Here is a 7640-nt window from a genome sequence, read left to right as displayed (position 1 = left end):
ATGGAGGCGGAAGTCTCTGTTTTTGACAAACTGACTTACACAGAAAGTGCTGCCCAGGAGCTGGGCTCCCACCAAAGCAGGTGCAGGCTGAGGTGCAATGGCAGCTTGGGCAGCCAGGCCGCTGACACGTGACCTGGAGCCGGCTTCTGACCTCTGCAGCCTCCTTTCTGTGGGCGGCACCCTGAGTATAGAGGGAAACACCCCCTCGGGGTCTGGCTGGCAGGATGCCGTGAGATAATCAAGGGTCCAGAACAACATCCGGACGGGAGATGCTCCCCAGGCACCATGCCCCTCCTCCGGCCCGCCACAGGGCATTCCTGCATCTGTACCCCCAGAGCCACACTCTCCCTCCTGGCGGTGTCCCCCTCCTGCCTCCAGTGGCCCTAGACCTCTGTCCCAGGTCCTCTCCTCAGACTCTTTAAAAGCACCTGAAGGATCTCCCAGCTGAAAACACACCCGCCCTCCCCTGACAGGAGGCTCCCCAAGCTCCTGAGCTCTGGGTCCCGCGGACTCTGCAGCTCAGCTGCACACCTGCCCACACCCGAAGCACTGAACTTCTGGGTTGTTTTATGAAATCTGCCAATTTTTAAACGCTGGCAATGAATTTTTAAAAAAAGACTTTTGGGCATCCCTGGTGGCACAGTGATTGAGAGTCCGCCTGCCGATGCAGGGGACACGGGTTCGTGCCCTGGTCTGGGAGGATCCCACGTGCTGCAGAGCGGCTGGGCCCGTGAGCCATGGCCGCTGAGCCTGCGCATCTGGAGCCTATGCTCCGCAACGGGAGAGGCCACAATAGTGAGAGGCCCGCCAACCGCAAAAAAAAAAAAAAAAAAAAAAAAAAAAGACTTTAGCAGACTTCCTTGGTGGCGCAGTAGTTAAGAATCCGCCTGCCAATGCAGGGGACACGGGTTCAAGCCCTTGTCCGGGAAGATCCCACATGCCGCGCTGCAAGTAAGCCTGTGCGCTACAACTACTGAGCCTGCGCTCTGGAGCCCGCGAGCCACAACGACTGAGCCTGCGTGCTGCAGCTACTGAAGCCCACACACCTAGAGCCCGTGCTCTGCAACAAGAGAAGCCACTGCAGTGAGAAGCCTGCGCACCGCAACAAAGAGTAGCCCTCACTTGCCGCAACTAGAGAAAGCCCGTGCACAGCAATGAAGACCCAATGCAGCCAAAAATAAATCAATTAAATCAATTTAAAAAATAAAATGAAATAAAAAAAGACTTTAGCATATGGGCCATCAAAACATATCTGCACAACACCCTAGTGTGGGATGAGACCCTCCCAGGGGTAGACAGACAGGATGAGCCACCTCCTGTCGGCACTAAGGACAGGAGTGGGCAGGTCTAGGAAAAGGTCAGGAGGTGCCCTAAAGGCCTTCCAGAAACAAGCAAATGGCACTTCCTACACACCCACCACAGCCTAAATAATGTGTTGGGTACATTTAATCCTCTCAAAATATGTTCATTTATTTAATTCAACTCAATTATTTGTTTAATTCAAATATTACTGAGTAAAGATAATCCACAGAATGGGAGAAAATATTTGCAAATCATATACCTAATAAAGGACTGGTATTCAGAATACATAACGAACCTTTACAACTCAATAATAAAAGCCAAATAACCCAACTAAAAACAAGGGCATAGGATCTGAATACACAGTTCTCCAAAGAAGATATACAAATGGCACAAGAAAATATCAGGGAAATGAAAGTTACAGCGACAATGAGATATCACATCACACGCACTAGAACAGGTACAAATCAAAAAGACAGCAACAAGTGCTGGCAAGGCAGTGAAGACATCAGACCCTCCTACACTGCTGGTAGGAAGCAAAGCAGTGCAGCTGTTGTGGAAAACAGTCTGGCAGTTCCTCAAAAAGAAGACACAGGGTTACCCTCTGAGCCACCAATTCCACTCCTATGGATAAACCCAAGAGAATGGAAACATGCGTCCACACAGAGACTTGAACACAAATGTCCACGGCAGGATTATTCATAAGAGTCAAAAAGTGAAAACAACCCAAATGTCCTTCAACTGATAACGGATTTTTAAAAAGTGATCCATCCCTATAATGGATACTCTTTGGCCATAAAAAAGGAATGATGGGGGAAGGGAAAGGGGAGTTTAATGGGCACAGAGTTTAGCTTTTGTAAGATAAAAAGAGTTCTAGAGATGGAGGCCACTGAACTATAAACTTAAAAATGGTTAAGATGGTACATTTTATGAAATATGTGCTTTACCACAATTAAAAATAATAGATTTTTTTAAAAAGGAATGAAGTATAGGTCACGCTATACCATGGATGAACCTTGGAAGCCAGACACAGAAGGCCACATATTGTATGATTCCATTTATACGAAATGTCCAGAATGGGCACATGGGCAGAGACACTGAGTAGATTAGATGTTGCCAGGCCTGGGGTCAGGGAGAAGGTGCAGGACTGCTAATGGCTGTGGGGTTTCTTTTCGCAGTGATGGAGCTTAGACTGTGGCAATGGCTATACAACTCTGTGAAGAGGATGAAAACACTTAAGCGTGCACTTGAAATGGGCAAATTTTATGGAATGTGAATTATATCTCAATACAAATGTTTAAAAACAGCCCTGACTGTCCACTCTGTGCCTGGCCCTGGCCTGGCCCTAGAGCCACACAGAGGCCTCCAGGCTAACGGGAACAACAGGTAGAACGCCTCCTGGTCACCTCAGGTGACCCAGAGCTCCAGAGACCGTCATCTCTGTCACCCTGTGCAGCACGGCCTCGAAGTCCTGCTGGTCAGACAGAGACTCGGGCCCAGCCTGGTCCAGGCCCTGGCCAATGCAAGGATGAGAGAGCGGGGAATAGGTCTCAGGGCTTAATTTACCGGTTGGTTCCTGGGGCGCCTGCCCAAATCTTATTCCAGCCTGGATGGAGTGATTCTGAAGAAAAACCCAAGAGCCACAAAGGTGATGCTAAGTGAAAAGTTTAAAAGCAATTTATTTTAAATGATTACAGCTTTACCAAAAGCTGTGGCTATGATTTCCTTCTGACTTTGATTATAACCTTCCAGCAAAATATTCGTCTCATCAAGGCAAGTCTGCATTATTTTCTATTCTTAGCATGACTGCAAAATATTCTTTGATTTAACATTTGATATGTTTTGTTCTCAAGGGCAAGCCCCACGAGAAGAAAAATGTACCTCAACAGAATGAAATATGACTACCTGCTTCCACTTTTCTTTCTTGTTGGTTCCTGCTCAAATATTCTGCATTCATTTAAACTCAAGGCCGCGTCTCTGATGTTATGCTCCTCCCACACTGTTACCCAAACACAAGCAGTCACCCACTATCCAGGGGCAGAGAAATTGCCACAGACGGAGCTGGACTTGCATTTCCTGGAGACACTGAGGGTGCTGAGCTTGGAAGGAGAGGAGGTCCTGGCCAGGTGCGCACTGAGGAAAAGGAAATGAAGACCCAACAGATTCTAGGAGCTAAAGAGGCTAGGGCTAAAGCAGCATTTCCACTTACATCAACGCCTTTAAATATGCCTCAATATTTTAGGACAAACGTATGATACCATAACATAACACAATGCATTTCTATTTTTGTTTTTGTTTGTTTGTTTTGCCGTATGTGGGCCTCTCACTGTTGTGGCCTCTCCCGTTGCGGAGCACAGGCTCCGGATGCGCAGGCTCAGCGGCCATGGCTCATGGGCCCAGCCGCTCCGCGGCAAGTGGGATCTTCCTGGACTGGGGCACGAACCCATGTCCCCTGCATCGGCAGGCAGACTCTCAACCACTGCGCCACCAGGGAGGCCCAACACAATGCATTTCTGGACAGATTCATTAAAAGACTAGGGGCTAAGAAAACCAGAGTGTCTTTTTTTGTTTGTTTGGTTGGTTTTGCATCAGAAAAACACCCATATTCCTGGGGTGGTCAGGCCTCCGGTTTGTCGTTTCTGCTTGGGCCACACCGCCTGCTGGGGACTAAGCGCAGACACCCAAACAGCAGTGTAAAAACCTGGTGGAAAACACACGGTCGTTCGCACATGAACCTGTCTCATGGGTCCAAAGAGAGCATCTCAGACAGACTGCAGGTGCACTCTTGGATAAAATGGCCCAAGGGACCATGCTTCTCCATGTTGTCACACGAGCACAGAGAGCTGGAAAAACAGAGAAGGGGAAGTAGGTTAAGTGTCATAAAGAATGCTCCCTCCCAGAGACAGGCACCCCCAGGGCTGCTGACTGACCTCCAAAGCTAGGAGCCCTGAGTCACACTTGCAAGGCTGTGGTAGATCAGCTGCTCCAGCCAGGGGGGTCCAGAGAGGGCCCAAACCTGGCAGGAAGCACTGCTTAAACGGAGGGGCGTGGGGGGCGCACAGGAGGCTAGCGATCAGGGTGACAGTCATGGCAAAAGAGTTGCTGTTCATTAACCACAGGAACAAAAGACTGGGAGACAATGCGCTGTTAATCGTGGCAGCCACCAGAGGACTATAAATTGCCAAGCCAAGATACCAGCATTTTTCAGACCTCTTCCTTCCTGCCAGAGTGAGATTGAGGATGGATCCAAGTCCCTCACCCCCACCCAAGTCTTTAAAACATACATTACTGAATCTTTTTGAAGTTCTAACCCTGAAAGATTTATACTCTAAAACACATCAGAGAAAAATACTGCCCAGAAACACCATCAGAGGGCCTGGAGCGGATGGGCACCCTTGTCCACTCACACTGAGAATGCCAGTGCTCCAAGGGCAGATCAGCGTGGGTTCAAACTAGCTCTGACCCTTCTGATCTGTGTTCCCTAACCTCCCTGAGCCTCTGCCTTTGCATCTGTCCCATGGGAGTATCACCTCTTACCTCCCAGATTGCTATGAGGGTTAAACAAACAAAAAAAAGTCACAATGCTGGCACTAAATACATGCTAAGTACTGTTGTCACTATTAACCCCCAGCACCACTTAGGAGTTTTATCTATGGCCACAGGGATCAAGAAGATAAAACCCAATTTTCTCTAAGTTAAAAAATGATCTTTTTGTACATGAAAGTATTTTGGGGGAGCGATGGAATTAAAGAGAGCTGGCTTTAAGATACACTAAGCTTTAAAGGTATCATCATGGAACTCAGACAGTCACTCTAATTTCCTTCTGCTTTGGATAGGGCATTTAGCAAGGGGTCTGAATCACTCCCAGTGAGCTGGGAACTGCAGCGGCAGCCCCGCCTCCCAGCAATCTGTGCACAGGTGCGCTGCCAGCTGGAGTCCCTGCTCAGCCACCTTGCCTCTTTCTAAAGCTCCGGCCTCATCACATCACAAACCTACTTTAAAAGCATTCCAAGGCCCTTAGAAGAAATCTGCACCGAGGGCCCCATCTAAGCCCCACTCACCACTCTACATGATCCCGCCTTCACCTTCCACACCTCTCCCCACTCACCAGGCCCATTTCCAGCTGCTAAATGCTGGCAGCTACCCCTGGCTCTGAACAGACAAGACAGCAGGCTCATGCCTCAGAGCCCCACCCAGGCTGTGCCGCCACTGGGCAAGCTTTTCTTTCTCCACCACGTCCCGCAAAGCAAGTCACCCCTGTGCAAAGAGCCCTAATGAGTCACTCTGCACACCGCACAGCACTCTTCCCCTGGCTCTGCTGTCAGCCCCCAGAGGGGCCCTGCTGGTGACTTTCGACCCGCCCCCCAACCCCGGCTTCATTCATTTGGGACTTCCGAGTGCCTCCTACATGCCAGGCTCTGGCCCAATTCCTGCTATGCTCTCGTGGAGGACAGAGGCCATCAACAAGCACATCAAGCATATCAGACAGCACCAAGGGCTAGCAGGAAACAAAACACGGACATGAGGAAGTATGATGGTAGAGAACTGGGGACACTTTAGGCCAGTAGGTCAGAGGAGGCCTCTCCAAGGAGGTGACACTCGAGCTGAGATTTAAATGAGGAGGGCACAGCAGGTGCAACACTGGCCCATCCAATAAGTAGGAGAAGGCCAGTGTGACTGGAGGTCAGGAGCCATGGATGAGCCTCAGGGGAGGGCAGAGGCCAGATCGTGGGTCACTGCGAGGGCAATGAGCGCCCAGACAGTCTTCAGCTGACGGCTGACCTGATCTGAAGACATCCATAAAAGGAGCAGACTGTCCACCATGTGGGGGGTCAGCAGAGGGAGGAGGGGAGGGCCCATAGTCTGGAGAGGAAGGACAAGTAAAGACACACGTGGCCTCTGCAACATGAGGATAACGAAGGGGATTCACCAGACCCGGGTCAGGGGCGGCAGAGCAGGTTCCAATGCCTGCCCAGGGAACTTGAATTTCCAAGCTTCAGTTTTCTCATCAGAAGAGTGGGGCCCATGCCCCCCTACACCCCCATCACTCAGCGTCATCACACAGACACAAGTTTGTAGCCACAGGCGTGGACCCGGGCAGGCACTCAGATGCAGCTCCTTTCCCCGCAAAAGAAAAAAGCCACTTTTTCTTCTCACTTCCCTGAGTGGAGGGTGGTAATCTCATCTATTGAAGGAAGAAGAGTAGCAGCCCTGGTCCCACCACTGCAATGTGCTCAGGTCACATGTTAACACCTGTAAGAAGACAAGGAGAGTCTCCTCTCAGGGGTGAGAGAAACGTAAGAGCCGCAATGTTCGTACAACAGGAGAGAAATCCCTCTTCATTTCTTCAACAATTTACAGTCTAAACCAAGGACTTGTCAAATGCTTGGAGACGTTATAATTTGGTGCCTGAAACCTTCTGTCCTATGAAGAAACACCACGAACGTACACGTGGAAGAGGAGGGCAGAGTACAGTGACCCGGGAAGTGGCAGCTTTGGAGTCAAGCAGAGCCCTGGGTTGGCCACTTCCTAGCAGCCTCCCCGAGTCCCAAGTCCCTCGATGGCTGAACAGTAACCACCACACTCCCTGAAGCGTTTGCCCGGGAAGTGGCAAACGTGCAAGAAAAGCAAAGCCAGTTGAGATCTGCCAGAGTGTGGACAGTCCAGAATCACATCCGAGGTCACAAGGTCAGTGAGGGAGAAAGCCAGGCCTCACCACAGACTCCAGAAGCATGTCCTTCACTCCCTACACCTGTCACAAGAAAAGACCAACAATCTGCCTTCCCATTTTTTAACCTCCAACCTACACTGGCTCAGAGAACGTGTCCTAAAATGTACCTGGATGTGACCAAACAGAAATCAGTAACAAGGGGAGGGGAAAGCAGAGAGGATTGCGAGCCCCTTCACATGCATCTGTGGCTGGAGCACGGCTGGAGTAGAAGGTGTGAGGCGGGGGACCGGAGCAGGTTCCTGCTCCTCTAAGAGCCTCCGGTTCCTCTCCTGAAAATGGGGAAATTATCTCAGACTGCCCGCAGCATGGACCAGACGGGAGGTGACAAGGTGAAAGTACTCAACACTCATCATACAGCAGGGCCCGCTATGCCCAGTGCGCGACCAGTGCAGCTGCCCACCAGCAGGCCAATAAAACCATCTGACCAAGAAGTGTTCCTATACGTGCTCGTGGGTGCAGAGAATGCCACCGGAAGGGACTGGAGGAAGTGGAAAGCAGGGAGGTACCAGGTCCCTGAGTCAGCAGTGAGGAGTCTCTGAACTATATATACACCCTTTGTGCCATGTACTACCATTTTTCTATATAAACAAAACACCTGTCCATGGAGTCA

Source organism: Stenella coeruleoalba (assembly GCF_951394435.1).
Source record: "Stenella coeruleoalba genome assembly, chromosome: X".
In the NCBI taxonomy this organism is placed as follows: Eukaryota; Metazoa; Chordata; class Mammalia; order Artiodactyla; family Delphinidae; genus Stenella; species Stenella coeruleoalba.
This window is presented reverse-complemented; position numbering follows the sequence as displayed.